The sequence below is a fragment of the Manis javanica genome, chromosome 8 (assembly GCF_040802235.1).
Source record: "Manis javanica isolate MJ-LG chromosome 8, MJ_LKY, whole genome shotgun sequence".
NCBI lineage: Eukaryota > Metazoa > Chordata > Mammalia > Pholidota > Manidae > Manis > Manis javanica.
In genome coordinates this window covers 69,147,343-69,166,780 of record NC_133163.1, presented here as the reverse complement: position 1 = coordinate 69,166,780, position 19,438 = coordinate 69,147,343, and the positions used below count along the sequence as shown (strand labels likewise).

General features: G+C 40.1%; 1 long non-coding RNA gene across 1 annotated transcript; it reads left to right on the top strand.

Moving 5' to 3' along the window:
• The first annotated feature begins 638 nt into the window (after positions 1-638).
• Positions 639-18,808, top strand: LOC140843100 (uncharacterized). The gene is made up of 3 exons (XR_012120576.1): positions 639-819; positions 1,292-1,362; positions 18,388-18,808. It is a non-coding gene; the product is annotated as an uncharacterized lncRNA (long non-coding RNA).
• Positions 18,809-19,438: the final 630 nt, after the last annotated feature.

Here is a 19,438-nt window from a genome sequence, read left to right as displayed (position 1 = left end):
TTATACTTATTATTGTTTTTAATGAGCTGAAGGTTGGTCTTCTTGAAATTTTGGAACTGAAAGTGAATACAACTTAAAACCTGAAATCCTAAATAATAGTTTATTTCCAGGCTTAAATATTTTACTTGAATTTGTTTGGTATAAAGTTAATACAAATTATTAATATATAAAACATTGAGAAGATGATTCAGTTAAGCTAGAACAGTGAAAGGATTCTTCCAAATATGTTGCTTCAACTTGTCACAATATTGGTAATGAAGTGAACTTAAAGTCCAGAACTACCAAGATTTAATACAAATATCTTTATGGTCATGGAAGATTTCATGTGGTTACTATGACTTGCATAAAGTCAAGGGAGGAGGCAAAAAAAAAAATCTTGTAGTGTATTCATTTAATTGTATATATTTAAGTTGGTGGATATTTCACCCAAATAGGGGGATAAATCGAATGTATTTAGACCTCTAAATACATAAATGTGGTTTGAAAAAGTATGCTTTCTACAACATTGTTGAGGAATCTGCATGCATTGAAATAATTTTGCTTTTGGGAAATTAATTTATGAATAGCTTAAGTGGCTGGTTGTGTTTGGGAGTAAATGCCAGTTGGAGAAATAGGCTAACAAAGGGTGAAGGTGAAGATCATTAGAGGTTTTAGAGAGGGCTAAGACGGGTTGCTGGGGTGGTGTAACTGTGTCTAGAGGGCGGGGTTCCTGCACATTCCCACTTCACCAGATAACCTGCCCCCAACACCACTCCAGCTTCTGCCAGACAGATGGAACTCTCCAGCATGAAAATCTGCGCAGACGTTCCAACAAGCCGGGTAGGTGAAACTTGAATTAAATTTCTTCCCTTATTTTTCTACTTAAGACCAGATTCCAGAGATATGGAAAGAATAGGAGTCATCTAGATTCTTCATTTGCGCCTACACACGCTTGTGTTCTTAAGAGCTACCTACCTGTAAGAGTTCAAAAGCGCTCTCATTCTCCATTTTCTTTTGCGTATTTTTTTTAAAGGTTCCTTTTCTTATCCCAATCATTCTACCTTCTCTCCCCTATCTTCTGGACCCTCCACCCCCACTCCCAACCCTCCAAGCACCAGCAGTTAAAACAATTCACCTCTTAGTTTTAGGCCCCCATACCGACCTTTCTCCCGTACTAAGGGTCAGTTCGCAGGGACCTTGTCCTAATGATGCAGGCCAAGGAGGGGGCTCTGGGGAATATATGATGTAGTGTTATATTTGAATTTCTTTTCTCCCTTCCGATTTCTGTTTTTGTTTTTCCCCTTCACCCAAGACTGCCTGAAGTTGTCCGAAGATGTGGAAGAAAAAGACTTGAGGACTGGGAGCGCTCTTACCGCAAGATCGGTGAGTGAAAGTGCTTTTCCGAGGGCAGGAGGACTATGCCCGACTGCTTTTGAGGAGGTTCAAACCGCGACTTTGTGGTCTGAGGCCCAAAACGGTCTTTTTTTTTTTTTTTTTGGAAAAACTTCCTTTGAGGGCGCGCTTTTAACAAAAGTAACTGAAAGAAGGCATGATTTTTCCACGTCGGCACAAAGTCACAGTGGATCCATCCCTAAGTAAAGAGGATGTAGACATGGCAAAGAGAGAAGAGAAAACAAGGTGAATTTATATGGAGAAAGGATAGTGGGAGACTAACATAGATGCCAAAGTGCAAAGTAATTCACTTCGTGGAAATACGATTTCTAAATCTTACCGCAGCTACAAGAATACCCTACCGGACCTTTCTAAACCTTCAAACCTGTAGGTATTTGTTCTCTCTAGTTAAGACAAAGCTGTCTGCTTCAGAGGCAAGGACTTTTTTCATTCTGAAGTTCTTTTATTCTTTCCTCTTTCTCTTCCTCTTCTCCATCTCCTCCTCCTCTTTTTTGGGGAGGAGGGAGAGGCGGTGGAATGCCCCTCCTCTCCCTATTTTCACACCAACCTTGCCAACCTCCAGAGCTGGCCCTGCACCCCCAGCTCCTTGGCCTGGGTCAGGCGAGGTCCCCGCCTGACTTAGCGGAACTGCACCAGGTAGACACTGCGCAGGACGTGGGTTGGAGGCTTCTCTTTCGCCCGTTCCAAGGGCTAGGGAAATGCGCACCGTTCTGGGCTTGACTTGGTCCCTGCTGGGAATATCCCAGTTCCCGGCTCTGGGTATCTCAGGCAAATAATTGATTCTTAATGCACACTTAGGAGACGGCGGTGTAAGCTCGAGAGCCTAGCTGTCCCGAGAGTGTCTGCGAGCGCGCCAGACAGAGGTTGGCTTGGCCCGAAGCGAATTTGGGGCCCTCGCCGCGGTTTCTTATTAGCCTTCCTGGCGCCTCAGGGACTCCTGAGTGAAGTCGGGGAGGCGCTCGATGGCGGGACTAGAAGTCGTGGCGGCAGGGACTCGGCGGAGGCGTTTTCTGGCGTTTTGGAATCACGTAGCCAAGTGCCTTAGGCTGCGGTGTCGGGGCGGCGCTGGCGGCGGCGCGTGGCCGCGGAGGAGAGGCGCTGGGGCCCTGGCTGCCGGCATCCCGGCCCGGGAAGCGGGCGCGGCGCGGGGAGCAGCAAGGTGAGGGCGCTCTTGCCCAGGACAAGCGGAGCTTCGCGTTTGGTAGCTCTTCCCGGCTGATGCCGGGAAAATCGACTCCAGAACCTCGGCGGTGCGTTTCCCCCCCCTTTTTCCATTCTTCTTATTCTTATGTGTTCTCCCCCTACCCCCACCTCTTTTTTCCCCCTGAAAGATGTTTCTTTTTTATTTACCTCGTGCGGCTTCAGACTCAGCACTTACCTGCCAGTTTTTTACAGAAAACTCTTTTTTTATGTAATAGATATCCTTTCTCCTTTCCACTCCCTACCCCTCTTCCATTATGCTTTCTACCCCATTTGCCTTTTCTGCCCAAGCCTGTAGTCCAAAGTGAAGGATTCTTACAGGAAAAGAGGTGGTCTCGGGGTAGTAATTCCTTTAGCATTAAGGGTGACCCTGGATTGGGGAGAGGGAGGCAGGATTTCGGGCAGAGCATCCTGCGTGTTCGGGAGGTTCTCAGGCGGAGGGAGGTGTTCAGCCTTGAAAAGACCAAGGGAAGTTAAGGACGATGTAGAACAGAGCTTATCCACTTCCAACAAGCCCCCATCCCCGACACCCCCGTAAGACCCAATGTCGATGCTTCAACACCATCCTCACTTGGCCCTCTATGAAAACGCGAGGTAGGTAGGCAGACATTTCGAAATTGAGATCAGAAAAGGAATTTAAAATAATGACAAAACGCAAGTATATGTTTGTGGGGGTGGGAGGGGAGATAAAATGACCTCCGTCCTTTTCCTGGTCTGTTGCCTAACACACATATCCCTCTCCCCTGGTCTGAGGTCTTGAGGAAAAGCTGCACCGTAGGAAAGCACGTTGCATGTTGGGAGATTTGGAGATACGTGTCCGAGTGAAAGACAGTATTCAGTTGCCAGACATGTTTAGATATTCCTTTTCGCCTTCTGTTTTATTCTCCTACATGGCTAGCACTCTCCAAATTTCAGTTTTCTTCTTCAGTTCCCACCTTTCTTCCCCTCTTACTGTCTCATTCTTTGAGTCAGAATGAGTTTAAGATGCAAACATATCTTCCACTAGGTCTGTGTGGCAAGGCGTTCCTGATTCCCTTGATTGAACAGAAGACTAAAAACTGTAGTGAGGTTAAGGAGCATTACCTCTCAATTCTTTCATTTTCTCACTGCTCTGAAATTTAATGATCTGATCATTGTTGTTTGAAGTTAAATTATCTGTCAAATTAGCCCTCAACAATAACTGATGATATTTTCCGTTCGGGTCCAGTTGCCCCTGAATTCTTTTCCATGGATGGGAAAGTGGGGAGCCAAAGAAAATGCTTGATTACATAATATTATAAAGATAATAAAAATCGATATTTATGTGCTGGTGATACTATATAAGAAAAAAATCACGTTTAAAGAGGCTGAATTTCAGACATTCTTTTAAAGGCCTGCGCTTCGGAAGGACCACACTAATTCAAGGATGAATATAAAAATTTATCCTTGTTAAGGAAAAAATATGAACACCGGATTTTCATTACTCTACAAAGCCTAAATATTCAAACTCATCATATATCGGTGCTTGCTAATCTAAATTAATTCTGCCCTACAGGGGTAAATATTCTCAAAAAAGAAATTAAAACAAAATCTGAAAGGTTCTAGACGTGAATTTCTAGAAATCTAAAGTATATTTATTTCTTTGAGTCAGACACTTGTTTTGCAATCATCATTTGAAACAATTTTGGAATAGCACAGATGCCATCTCCCTCCTTCCTTGTTTCAGATTGCTTGCATATGCAGGCAAAAGCATGAGAACTTCCAAGGTATATTGAGGAAATGACATTTTCCTCATTTGTTTTAGCAAAAGGCCAGAGGAATCTTTTAACCCAAAGGTATTATACTAGTTGAAAAATCTTTGAAAGTAATGAGCACTATTGTGTTTTTCCTTTTAAAATGTGCTGAATGAATAATTAGAGGCTATGATGAAGGTTGAAAATTTCAGAATAAGAAAAAGGTGGTAATTTTATTATTGGATACTTTTATAATTTTATAATGATGTAGTTTTAAAGTTTGGCAAAGCTTTCTGAGAAAAAGTAGAGTACTCCTCCCACCCCATCAAAAATACTCTAGATGGAATAAGGTAGAATCAGGTAGAACTAACTGGCAGTAGGGCTTGTTTGTTTATTCATTCCAGAAGTAGAAATAAATAGTATTAGTGGAGTTGAAAAATATACTTTTAATTATACAATGCAAACTTTGATTGCAGGTTGGAAGACAACAATCGATCATTTCTACATCAATAGTGTTGTCTATTACTGCATTGATTTGTGTCTGTTTATGCAGAGGCTTTCAGTTATTTACTTACATATTTCAGCATCTGCCTCTTGATTATTATCACAGGTTGGTTTTAATGAAAGAGCTTATACAGGAAACACGCTTGACAGATCAATTTTAAGTAGGCCTGATAGTGAATTACGGCAACCCAAAGAGTTTACAAAATCACTTATTTGTACTTGCTTTAACAATCAGGAATCTGCTCCTGATTAAAACCTCATGCTACTTGAAGACTTTAATTCTTCTCTTCACATATTGCATTGATGTGTTTCAGTAAGATAGAAAAGTAGATAATTTTACCATGTCAGATATGATAAGTAAAACTGATGAATGAACCTTGTCTTTTTCCACTGGTATGGTTAAGTTACCCTCATAACAATAAAGTGGCCGCTGGGTTTACTAATGCTGTAGATGCAAAATCAAGAAACAGCGGGGTTTGAATATAGAAATGGCAGTTGTTTTAAAGCGTCTATTAACTCAGAGGTACTTAACAATGAATAGGATATTCCAGGGTTCTTCAGGACATATTAAATGCATGTCTGCACTCACCTATTGTATTATTTAGTCTATACGATTGTACCTTAGGAAGATGGGCATTTCTTTTAAACTAATAGCTCATATGTGAATGTTATGTATCAGGGCTCATATAAACAAATACAACGACTAAAGACCACGGGGTGTGTATTTTATATGTACGGGGCAATAGTGGGAGATTGAGATGCATTCGTGTTTGTGCCTCTCTTCCTATCAATGCGTAATGTTGAAGGATGAGTTGGAAATTGAGGAGGGAAATGTGGCCTAATTTATTGAGGGCTATTTACTCCTCATTTTATAGGACTTCTCTTGCAGTTTGAAGGATCAATCTTTCCTTGCTAACAATTAGGAATACATCTACCAAATACGGTTAACAGTCCTATCCATCTCCTGTGCCCTCCAACCCCTCCAGTATTTGCAAGGAATATAGAGAGGAAAATTAGGCGAACTCTTTGTTGAGAAGGAAAGGGCCTGGGAGATGGAAAAGGAATTAATCTCCACACCCTGGCGAGCTTTCCTGAAACTACTTATCTTCAGCATCCGCGCTGTGAGAGGTGGAGCCTCGCGGTCCCTTTGCTGCAGGCAGAAGTGGACGAGCCCGGACTTCAAGCTTTGCAAAGGCTGAAAGGAGGAGCAGAGGGAGAGCTTTGAATTTATGTGGTTTATTCTATCTTTCTTTCCTGTGCCAAGCCCTTGAAGTTAACACAGCGACACAGCCCTTTAGAACCAAGCACTCTTGGCATTCTCTCGAAACTGAGATTCCAGAGCATCAGATGAACAGGATTTAAAGCTAAGGCGTGCTCACCCACCCCTCCTTCCATTTTTTTACGCACACACCAGCTCGTCCTCACGTGCATCGGAGTAGCGGACAGTGTTGACTTGAATTGCTTTCGCTTGCTCCAAGCCTTTCCTGTGAATGAACCCGAAAACACTCGACAGGTCGTAAATAATCGTTTTAATGAGTGTGCAAAGCGTGCGACGGGTCCACCGAGCTGTCGGGTTAAACAAACAACTTTACTCTGACCAAATCCGATTGTTAAAGTGCAAAGTAATGTCAGTACCATTTCCATTGCCCTTCAGAAAACCACAGATCTGACACGCGGGAGTCCAATTTTTTCCATTAAAAGTAACAATATTTTTCCACCCATGTATGTGATCTTCCTTTAATATTAATCTGAGCCAAACAAAGCCTCATTTGAGAATCAGAGATGTAGTCGTGTCACTGCCTCAAAAAGAAATTGAAAGAAAGGGAAAACGAAGAAGAAATAACATATGAAAAGTCTAAGGGAGGGTTTCTTTTTGATAACCCTCACATCATTGCTGATCAATACTGCAAAAAAATACCTTTGTGTTTTTATAGCCCACTAGTGGCAAATATCAAGTTAACAGTATCTAAATAACTGAGATTGGTAATATGGTCCTGTACTGAGATTGAATCTGTGAACCTGTAAGAGACTCTTGCTATTGAAAATTTAACTAAAATATTTGCTGTTTATATGTTAGCTGTTATATGTTAGTAGCAGGGATAAGCGATTCTTACACTTATACTTTCAAGGAAAACAGTTTGGAGGAGAGAATGAGCTACCACCTAAAACAATAACAGAAGCACAAGGGAGCTATGCTTGAATCACTCTCTCCCCCTTTTTTGTACAACTGCACTAGGGAAATAACTTTGTTTCCTTCCCTCCAGTAAAGGATCTACTTGGAATCAGCCACATGTGCTCCTTTCCTTGTTAGCTCTTTTATATGCCCCAAATATCATATACCACATGAAAAGTAAAAAGTAAAACCTCAAAAGAGTTTTTTAAAAATTCCTTTTACCTATCCCCTCTAAACATTTTCTGGAGAGGAGAAATGTGTAAAATGTTTACCCTGCCAGCAGCTCATATGATCACAGATCAAACAAAATGGCCAAGGTGCTTGGAAATCAGTATATTTGTTCCAAATAACTAGTGTATTCGAGTCAATAACAATATAGGGAAGTCAAGGCTTGTATCTTCATTGGATTAAGTATTATAGATTATATATCTTTCTTTATCAAAGAATGAAAACATATCCTGTCCTACAGTATGAAAGTTTACTTATCCTCTTATAACTGTTATCAGCTTGTACAAATGAAATGTTGGGAAAATGGTACACTTGAATATGGAATCTCAGCACCATTTCCCACTTAACTCCTATTGGCCATATTGTCATCTACATAGTTAATCATTTCACATATGGATATGTCAATATATCACCAATTTCAATTAAATGAATTAACCCATCTAAAATATATAACTGAGGTGTTTGATGGAATAAGCCACTTATGGAAGGTGTAGTTTCATTATTATGGTTGCTAGTTTTTATACATCTGTCAGTTTAGCCCCAGTTGGATAAAATGGAAGGTACTGAAATTCAGTTTCCATCATCAAAACATGGAAAGGACAACCAGTGGGTTAGGAAGTGATTTTGTAGATTTTGACTGTTATCTAACGGATGTATCAGAATATCCTTTGGATATCTAAGAAATTTGACACACACACACAGAAAAGACCATTAAAAACTAAAGGCTTGCATTTCTTACTATTTTAAATATTTTGGAGCATACAACAGACTGTGAAGTTATTACCTAAACAGATTTCTTCTTTGTGGGCTGATTGAGTTGAGGAATTTTAGGAGTCACTGAAGAGCCACATCCATTTCTGTTTTAGATGCATAAGCAGCAAAGCTAGAGGGTGCGTCTGTTTTTGTGTGTATATATGTAGTTAAAGAACTACACTATCAAAACATTAATTATATTTGAAAGAGAGCAGAGACTTTGTTGTGGAGAGAATTGCATTATTGAATTTATATTCCATGGAGTCTGTCTGTGGAGAGGGCTGAAATTGTATACCTGTCTTCTATGATGCACCCTCTGCAGTGAGGTGCACAAGAGCAAGAAGAGGAAGGAGGTGAAATCGGAGGGGAGTGATCTTAGATATCTGGCAGGTCCTAAGCAGAGGGAATCCATGCACAAATGCAAGTTACATGAAAAACAAGCATGGGGCCTTTGTTCTCTGTCAACAAAACAAAACTATATTTTTCCCTCTATCAAGCAAATTACAGAATGATCTTAGCTGAATTTGGAGGAGAGGAGAGAGGCTGAGTGACTAAGAATATTTCAATTATCATATTTCTGATCCCCAAGTCTTGTTTATTTCACAGCTGCCAAATTTAATATCCAAAATTTAGATTCTCTTCCTCCCAAATCCTACACTGGTATGAATCATCCCTGATCATTTTTAGTTTTTGGCTTAATTACTAGTTTTCAGCTTTAAATTACCAATAAACTAATTAATCTGACTAATCTTCCTAAACTTCTGTTGAATAGTATAATAGCTATAACAACAACAAAAAATAACAGAAACTGCTGCAATGATGACAAAAATAAAATGTTAATGATACATACAGTAATAGCAGAAACAATTTAAAAATGATTTCTCTGGCCGACAGGATGAAGATGGAATCCATTTCAGTCTGAAATTTGTGTTTCATGGCTGCGGTTGGGCATTCCTCTGATCTCTTGTCTCACTGGTTAGATGGATGATCCTTTGCAGCCCAACTGCAGCATCTAATAGAGACTCCCTCAGCCCTAACTGGTAGGTCTTTTTAATGGCATGGAGTCCTTTTGAACCCACTCTTCATCACTGCTGTGGGCATGTCCCCCTTGGACACCATCCCCAAGTAAATCAGCCCAGGAAGGAGACTAGAAGCAGAGGCAGATATATGAAGGGATTCTTGAGTAGAAGGATCTGGTGCCTTCTAGCTGAAGCCCTGCCGGTGAATGGGCAAGTCATCATATTTGGGAATCATGTTCACAGAACTGAGGAGTCTCAGAAGCACGAAGTGACCGAGGTTCCTGTGAATCTACAAAGAACACTGGTCCTGAGGACCTCAGCCCATAAAGCAAGACACAAAAATAAGGTCCCCCTGATAAATTCTTTTGATGCCTTTAGGGATGAAGGGACGGAAAGGGGAAAATAAAGTGAAAGGACTAGAAGTGGAGGGAGGAGGGCAGGTTGAAGATGACCTAGCAAGTACAGCTAAGCCCATCTCCTTATGGGGAGGGGAGGTGCTTTTGTCAACTGGAAACCTGCCAAGGTTTATTGTTCCAGGTTCAAGAACAGTCACCAGTTCCTGTGACCAGGCTGGAAAGAATCTGCTAGTGAGTCTGTACCTATAGGAATTTAATTCTCCTCTCAGCCCAATGTCTTCCCCATCTCCTGAGTCCCCAGTGTTGTGTCCTCTCCACCCCCAAAGAAAAAGGAAAGAAAAAAATTTAAAAGTCGGTGGGGAGGGAATTAGACTCAACATTTGTCAGGCAGATGTTGGGATTAAAGCAGGCTATTTGATAACTGTCTTCATTCGTTGAAGGGAAAGGAAGCTAGTTAGGAGAGGAAGGGTGGTTAGAGGAGAGGAGAGCAGAGACAGAAATCCCTTGGCAGCCCAGTGGCTGGGGCCAAATGGAAAAGGACCTTAGTTCCAAAAGGGCGGTTTGGGAGCAAGGAAGGATAATCGTTAAATGTTTTGCTTTGTTCTGTTTTCTTGCAAATTAATGTAGCCCTGAAAATTTATGAGAAAACAAGATCTGCACGCCTTAAAAAAAAAAAAAGAATTACAAAAAGAAAGACCTATCAATAGCCAGTTTTATCTTCTAGAAAACTTTTTTCTTAGATACTGTCTTCAAACTCACATGTACACACAATGTATAACTAAACCAAATGGTGGTTGGAGGAAGAAAGGGAGGGAAACAGAGAAGGATGCAACTTCCCTGCTGACAGTACCATGCATCTGTCTCTTCACCTTTCACAGCAGGAAAGCTGAACAATTTTTTTCCCCATTTCTGTCTAAACTTTTCATCTAAAACGTATGAAAATATTCCAGTTCATAAGAATATTATTTCACTAAATCAAAAACGAGTTTTAATTTCTGGGAATAAATTCAGGTGTTACTCAGTCTGCAACAGGAAAAAAGCGGCTCTGGCTGCAACTGTATATCACTCTACTCTTCAGTGGTACCCCAGGCTTTCCTGTGCACTAATAACAACTAGTAACTACTAAATTCACTTCAACTCTTCTGGAAGTATAGCTCTGCAGCTTGGAATCAAACTGGAGCTTTCTATATGAAATCCAATTCTAATTAAAATACCATTTTAAGGAAAATATTGTGATTTTAAAATTTGAATTAAGAAACCATCATTTGTTTCAATAAAGATTAAAAGAAATCAACACTGCCAGTAAAAGTGGCCCTCAATCTCATTATAAACATCCCCAAAGTATGTCTTCTAAGATTTTATTTTCAAAAATTTTGGTTTTAATGAATATAACTGAGAACCTGAGTTATTGAAAACATGCCTAATTAAAATAAACTAAGTTAATACATATGTAATGGGATTATTTGACAGAAAGTAAAGACACAATAAAAGCAGTTATTTCACAAAGTAGTAAAAGTCATGCAGATATTCACATGCACTCAGTTGATGTGCCCATTTAACAAAGTAGGTTTCAATATCCCAGTATCTTAAAACATCTTTAGCCAACACAAGCCAGATATTTAAACGATTATGCCTAAGTATTATATACACTATACTGCACATAGTTCAAATATGTATGTTTGCTTTAGGAACTAAAAAAAAAAACTGGCATAACTAACTTTTACACCACCCATAATCAGGGTTTATTTGTGATCTGTACACACTGAAGGAAAGCCAGAACCACTACATTCTGTTTAGATTGTATAATGAAGCAAATATAGGTTTTGTTCATCTTGGAGTATGGAAGAGTGAGGAATTTAGTGGTGAGTGGAACTAAGTTAAGGTCTGTATGTTTTCAGTAAACCCAAATGTACTAATTTCATTCTTTAAACACTAGCATCCTACTACCAAATACAAGAAATACCGTTTCAAAGATAGGAGAGCTAAGCCCAAGTCAAGGGATGGTGTTTTAGAAAGGGAATGGTTTCAAATGGTGCTAACATTTTTTCTAACAAAGAACTTATCAAGGCAGATATAGCCAGATCTGTTGCAGAAATGGCAAAGCAAATATTTTAGAAATGGGCTGGATTTGGGGAGGTGGTTAATGGACTGACTGAATATTTATGAAGAGGGTTGTGATTATCTATCATGCTCCTTAAAAATGGGGAGTGGGAAGGGAGAAGGTTTGGGGAAATGGGCATGTTCACGCAGCATCCCAGCTATTGCTAATGGTGGAAACAGATGACCTGTGTACAACAGGAAAAGATTCCTTGCCAAGAGAGGAGCTGCAAAAGTCTACTTACTGCTCCTATCACGTTTGTTCTCTTGGGCACTTATTTCAAAAACATACCCTTTCCACTAGGCTCTCATTTGCAGTTATGGTTTCACAGACAGCAGCCAGCATGTGTTAAAATGTAGTCTAATAAATCAGTCTAGTTTTGAGAAGACAATGGACAATAAAAAAATAAAGTTACAGTTTTATTAATGAAAATCTCATTGGCAGTTAGAGAACAGGGAAGAGGGAGAAGAGCAATACTCTTCAGGTGAGTTTTAGAAAGATGCTAAATAAGATGCTGTTCAGAAATTGGGATTAATGGAGCAGTTCAAATACAAATCTGCCGGAAATCGTGCTCTGTGCGAATGAAAATGAAGGAATTTATGCATATTCTAATTTTCCCTCTTGGCTGCTATTTTGGAGGAAGAGACTTCTTTTGCTGATGGTGGGACTTTTTTGTTCTGCACAGGAAATGTGTAAATGAACACAAAATTCCCCCCCTTTCTATTTCTCTCCTCCATCCCGCCTCCCTCTTTCAACAAATTACAACATGTTAGGGTCCTCAGTTATGAGGCCAACTGATCCCAGGTTTTCTCCCCAGTCCCGGGGCGGTAAGGGGGCAGGGAGTGCAGGGAAGGGGAGTTGGGTGGGGTTCGTCTGGGTCACAGATCTTTGGAAATGAACAGTTTCCATTACTTCTTCGGACATTCAGAGAGAACAGAGAGTGAGCTGTACGTTTAATGTGATGAAAAATCATCTCAAAAACTATTTCCTCTCAAAACCGAATTCTCAGCAATAGCCAGGTTGAGGAGAGCTTAAAAATGATCTTATAAACCATGTTGTGAAGATCTACTGATGATCTTCAGTGCTGAGTCCAAACCTTTTCCCTCCTATGCCTTTGGGAAGAAACAGGGTTGGTGCCTGGTAATTAAAGACCAGGAAGAAACTTTCTAGCTCTCCTATTCTGTTGTCAGTCAGTCGCCTAATGCTGAGAACAGTGAAGTAGACTACTCCGGTCTTTTCGTGTTTTGTGGAATATGTAAGCGATTCCTGAGATGGTCCAATGAAGTGTGTAGAACGAGGGTAGAGGCGGGGGCGAGAGTCCACGGGTAGAAGGAGGGAGAGGGAGAGAGGCAGAGACTAAGAAAAGGAAGAAGTGCTGCCTTTCCTCTGGCTCCCGCATTTGCTGGCCGGCGGAGAGCTTCAGAAGTCCGGAGGGGTGGTGGGGGGGCGGGGGCCGGAGGCAAACTGAGACTGACTCTTGAGTTTCTATATCCCAGGTAAAAATCCTGGGGCCAATCTTATTCTTAAAAATTTAACTCGAAAAGAGCCCCGTGGTGCCCCCCCTACCCTGCCCCAGCCGCTCACAAAGCGCGGCCAAGCTGCCGGCGTCCGCCTAGGCCACAGCCGGTCCTGCCAGGCTCGCCGCCCGCCCCGCCGAGCCCGGCAGGGGTCCCGGAGAAGGAGCGCCGCGGAACAAAGCCCCCCGCCCCAGGCCCCGACCGCCGCCACCCCGCTACCAGCTCCACGACCAGATGCACTTCAGTGCCCGCCTCGGGGCCCCGGTGAGCCCCAGGGCCCGCTTCCCAGCGCCCAGCCCTCCGGGGCCCCGGCGGGACTCCCACGCCAGTCCTCCTCTCAGGAGGGCAGGGCCGCTTCGCAGACGCCGGCAGGTCGGCACCGCCTCCCCTCCCCTGGCGGCCCGCGTGACTGGAAACCGAGGTGCCGGTTCCCCGCCCGGGTCGGGGGTCGGGGACGCAGATTCGCTGAGGAAAAGCTGGAGGAGCAACGCGGACCCTTCCTTACAGAACTCACGTCAAGGGTACCGCCACATTTAGGAACCTTTTCGGAAGAAGTCAAAAATTCCTTTTCTGCAAAAAGCCTGTTTTGATGTCATGGGGCCTTGTGGTCAGAAAGACCCCTGAGAGGCCTCGCGCCGCCTCGATCCTAGAGTCAAACAGCCCAGGGCCATTTCTCCCGCGCACTGCAGGTCCCTCACTTCCGGTCCCTCCCGGGCGCACGAGCCCTTCCCTACCCCGAGCACTTCCGGCCTGGGACTCCAGCAATTCCAGGCAGTCACGTGGCTGAGGGTATCTTTGAGAACTTCTTTTCGTTGGCTGGTGGGAACTTTCCTTGTTATCATTTCACCTTATTTTGAATTTCCTTTAATTTCTTCCCTTCCTTAAACTTGGTGGGAAGTGGGAAAGAGCAGAGTGAAGAGGGGCTGAGGTTAAGAGACAAGGTTCATTGATGATAAATCTTTCTGTCTTTTCAAATCACCTGCCCCTTTTTGAATTTCCTGCTCAGTTTCACATCAGCAACTGAGATTTAGGCCTCTTCTTTTCCCCCTCTGGGGCTTAGAGCAGTGCCTGCACTTAGTAGGCATGGAATAAATGTTAAAAGAATTACTGACTAAATTTGTGTTGCTTCTTTGGGCACTTGGTGCTTAGGGTTAGGGGGTGTCCTAAGAAATCAGGTTGACTTCTGACTTCTGCTGTTTTGCTGAAGCCAGTCGAGAGGTTGATGCATAAATGGTTTTTACGGGCATTTTGGTGTTTTTCAGATCCACCCTAGAAAACTGGGAAGAAATCTCTTAGAGTTGTTCAGGATGTTTTATTGAACGTCTTCCTGTTTATGAGGTAACGTGAGTGATTTTTTAGAATTGAGGGGTTTATCAGTCCTTCTGTGCCTTTTCCTTTCTATTTTTGCTTTCTTCTTAAAGTTTTACTTTCTATGGTAAGAGGTCAAGGCCTTATGAAGTTAATCTCTTGTAGACAATTTGAGGCAGAAACAGATTTCTAGTTTGCTTTCCTGCAATGTTTTACCCTTGCCAATCTTAATTCACTTCTGTGTTGTTTCCTGCATCATTCAACTGTTCTTTGCAATAATATTTGTTTTTAAATGTCATAGGAACTTTCTGTAACTAAGAGAGAAATTTTATAGTTGTGAAGTTGTGAGACCGGATTCAGTCAGTCAATGTATATTAAAACCATATTCTACTGAGCACCAGTTGTGTAACCTGCAGGTACTGAGCACCCTAGAGCATTTACTGTCCCATTTTCACTGACTGTAAAATAGTGGAAATATATAACCAATAAGCTAATAACCATGGAATTAATTTGAAAGATCATAATTGCTGATAAATTTAAAGTATTTATTAGCATTGTTATTAAGATGCATCAGAGGGATCCAAATAAGAACTGTTCTTATTCTCTGGGAACTTACAATCTAGTTGGGCATAAACATGTATATGTAAATTGGTAGAAACAGCTACTAAGCAATATTCAGTATCTGGCATATGGAAAACACTCATAAACAATTGCCTCACATATTAATTATAGTCATGTCATTCTTTTAACAGAAATGTGATGCTGATACGAAATACAGGAAAGAATAATTAGGAAAACTTTCATGGAGGGAATGAATTTTCCTTTATGTATTACATAGAATGAAATACACAAGCTTTTGTGTTTGAGGGGTAAAGGTCACATAAATGGGGAATAAGAAAGATGTTTTATGATATGGAGCTTGGTGGTAATTTATGGGAAACCTTAAAGACCATGCAGAGGAGCTTGTATTTGATAGCAAAGGTGACAGAGACCTATGGTAACCCTATAAAGAAGAGGATGGCATGATTAAAACTGAGATTTGTATTTGAAATGATTCTAGGCAGCAAGTGAGTACAGTAAAAACTGAGGGAGAAAGAGTGGGAGAAAAGATTTTGGTGCAGTTCTGGAATGGAATAATAATAGAGAATGGCTGTAGACAGAAACATCATTAGGCCCTGTCTCCCAATTTGTATACAGTGGAAATTACATTGAAATGATAAAATCAGTAACCAGCTTTGAATAGTATAAGAGCCTCAGTATATCTGGAATCAGTACTATCCCTTTATTCTTCATTGTTGGTGCTGCTAGGTGATATTAGGTAATGACCAATGGGGACTAACCTCAAGATATCTCCATCACCAATTGAGATCACAATGTCTTTCTCATTCAGCGTGTTTGCACATTATTTCATTATTCAGTTGCAGTGGTTCTCAGCTGGATGGGATTTTGACCCCCTACCCCAGGAGCACATTTGGCACTATCTGGAGACATGTTTAATTGTCACAGTTGTGGGGCCACTACGAGCACTGGAGAAGTAGAGGGCGGGAATAGGTATTGCCAGACACCTTACAGTGCCCAGTAGAAACCCCATAACAATGAATTCTATGGTCCAAAATGTCAGTAGTGGTGAGGCTGAGAAACTTCAGTTATGGAATAAAGCATGAACTTTAATTCTGAAGAGCTACACATTAAGTCTCAGAACCTAACTTCTAGTATAGAAACATTTTCAGTTGAAGAAATATTTTATTTGTTCAGTGAGTCAAATGTACCTCTGAAACTGGCAGTGTCTCTGTCTATCCCTGAGGTCTTAGAAGCAGGAGAATCAAAAGTGTACCTGTTTGGATTTTCTACTTTCTATAAAATGGAGTTAGAAATCTTCCTGAAGGATTTGTCATCTAAATGTTACTTATTAAATTGATAAAACATGCCTTCAGAGTTGCTTAGCAACCTACAGAAAGCTTGCTTTTAAGAAGTTCATTTGTTTGTTTAAAACTAGGGTAGGTTGCATATTATTAGCTACATTACATAAATCAACAAAGAAATGTACACTGAAAATGGAATAAGATGTTTTCAACACATTTTCTGCTCTCCGAGTCTGGCAATTAAAACACTCTAATTGTCTGGTAGAATTGCATCAAGCATTTGACAAACATTATTTATGTATGAAACTTCAACATAATATTGAGCATGTAAGAGAACCGAAGGGGAAAAATTAAGCAGGTTTGTCATGAAATATGTTTATCTTAACCTTTCTTCCTCAAAAATCTTACCTACTAAGGACTTTTATCAGACACTAATTATACTCTTTCTGAAAAGAATTTCCCCAACACCCTTCAGTCTGCACCCTTTAATCATATCTCATTACATCTACCTAATCCATATCTTTTTCGTATCGCCAGGGCTCATTAACAGTTTTAAAAGCCTATCTTGGACATTATTATTCCTTGTAATTGAGATGAAAATAATGCCAATAATATGTTATTTCTAAAATGTAATGGATCATTTAAAACTTGTTCTGAAGTTGTTTCTTCTTTAAATATTAATGAGAAATTAACTTTCAAACATGCATTAAGCTAGCAGGAATGGTGAGATATGCCTGAAAACCCTGAAGCACCTTTTCAAGTAAGTTATTTTTATAAGCTTCTTTAACAGTGGATCATCAGTCACTTTGAAGGGAAGTGATTCTTGATTAATAGCTGGCTGATACTGCACCTTCACACTTGTGGCCGCAATATAGGTACTACCTATGAAACAGACAGGTAATTAGCAGGATATGAGCATTGTCTTTTTCTGATTGAAAAGTACAAGAACTTGAATGGGCCTTCATCTTTGTGTATTACTCCACTTAATTGTTGTAGGCAAGACAAACCAAAGGCCACACTGAGAAAATGAACTATAGGCACCATGTTTTCCATAAATTTCGATTAGATCGTAAGCATGGCTTCATTCCTTTTGATTTCCCATTTTTAGAAAAGGAAACCCGGATCACATTTGCAGTCACATAACTAAAGTAATATCATGGTAATGACATTTTAGGACTTGAAACTCAAATCCTGCCTCTCAGAATATAACTACATAAGTTATATTAAGTTATCTTAAAAGATATATGTTATCTTATATATATGTTATCTTAAAAGAACAGATAAATTCCTGTGCAGCAGGTTATTCTAAAAAATGGAAGCTTCCTTCACCCTTATAATTGAATTCAAGATTCTTGACAACTTTAATGGTCCGTTATTTATTTAGTATAGACACACTATGAAACTATAGTGTTTGAAAAAAAGTGTAAACCAAAAGTCATTGTCCAAAATACAGCTTTTGGACAAGGACTCCAAGTTATTTGTAGTAGTGGTAGTGGTTATGTAATAAAGCTTTAGTTCAGCTTTGATTTTTTGCCCATTCACTAGTTCTGCTAGACAGTAATTATCTCTTATTTCAGGTGTTTTATTAGATATTTCTTTAGTTTCTTTCTTTGGAATATTATTTTTTTCTTTTAGAATTTATGTTTCTTCTGATTTCTCTTCATTAAATGATTCTGCTTGTTACTGACTATAAGAAACTTATTAAGCAGAATCAAGTGAAACCATGACAGTTGGTGAGTTTGGGGTGCCGCATCTTATCTTTTATAGTTGCTAAGAATTGAATAGAGTAAGATAGTTAGATTTTTAGGATCTATAACGTATTTTTTTCCCCAAAACCACTTTCTTGGCCCTTTTTTTTTCTCTTAAATTCTTTACTCATCATTTTGGTGAAGGTAATTGCATATGTTTAAGTATACATAAGTTTTTACATGAGTTTTCATGTGTTATTCTTTCTTGCTCTACTGAAATAGCTTGAGTATTCAGATCTTAACAGTTTTTTTCCAATGCTTACTTTAATGGAGTTTCCCCTATTTTATTATCAATTAAATTATTTCTACTAATAAAAATAAAATTCGGTAAACTTAACATACTATAACAACACAGCCATTTAAAAAATTAGTATTTAATACAAATATAGTATTAATACAGATTTCATTGTTTTGGCTTTTGTAACAATTTTTAATCTTTAATTTCTCTCATTATTAAGCTTTGCTTTTTCTGTACTGATCATCTATTTTCTTGTCTTTTTCATGCTGTTATTTGCAGAGGATTTCATTGGTCAGTACAATGAAGGTTGATGGCACGATCGCTTCTACTGGGCATCAGAAGATATTTACTCATCAAATGAAAGTAGCTGGATCCAGAGAGAAAGGCATCTGGGAACTCCCTAAGTGTGCATGATGCATCTCCAGACAAAGTTGCTTCAGCATTCGTTTTTGTTTTTGAAATACTTCTCTCGACAGTATCTTCCAGACTCTAAACTACTAGATAGGTTCCTAAGATCGTACACATCTGTCCTATGTCTGAATTCTTGGTACTCTTCCCACCCTCTGGCTCCACAGAAAAGAAGTAATAATAAAGGAATAAAAATCATTTGTTTCTGTCTGACTGAATCATTCCAATCTTGTAGCACCCTGGTGGGTTAATTAGCCTTATTATTGCATTTACCATCTCCCACACAGTTGTTTGTAGGAAAGTGCTTCTCTTGGCATTTGCCTAGTTGGAAAAGGGAACCTTAGGACTGTGGCACTAGACTTTGCTCTTGAAGTGTAAGGCACTGTGGCAGCATAAGGCTTGAACAAGCTTAGTTTTTCATTGATGGGGTGCAACTGGCATAGCACCATCCTTTGCTGATTATTGTGTGCCAGCTTTGATTTATTCTGGGCCACACCTCCTTCCAGAGCAACAGTTCTAGCTTAGTATGAGGTTTGGTCCCATTATAAAGAGAAACATGGTGCCTCTTGTGGGAGGAGTTTGGAGAGCTTTACCCCAGCAATCAAGATGTGTGTTAAGATGATTAACTGAATCCTGTGGATTCTGCCTCTACCCTGTGTGAAAGAAAAAGAGAACAGCTGCTATTATTTATCCTCACTCATTTCTCTTAAATAAGCAGGAATTTTTCAGGAAGCATTATCTTATCTTGAAATTAACTCTTTCAATCCTTGTCATTGGTTTTTGTTCGTACAGATTACAATGACAGAGTTATTGGCAAATTTGAAATAAAGGATGCAAAATGAGATTGCCTTTTGATTGTTAAATTTCAAGGACACAAAATAGATCAGCATGAGCACATGCAAAGTTATCTTAAAAGAAAGGA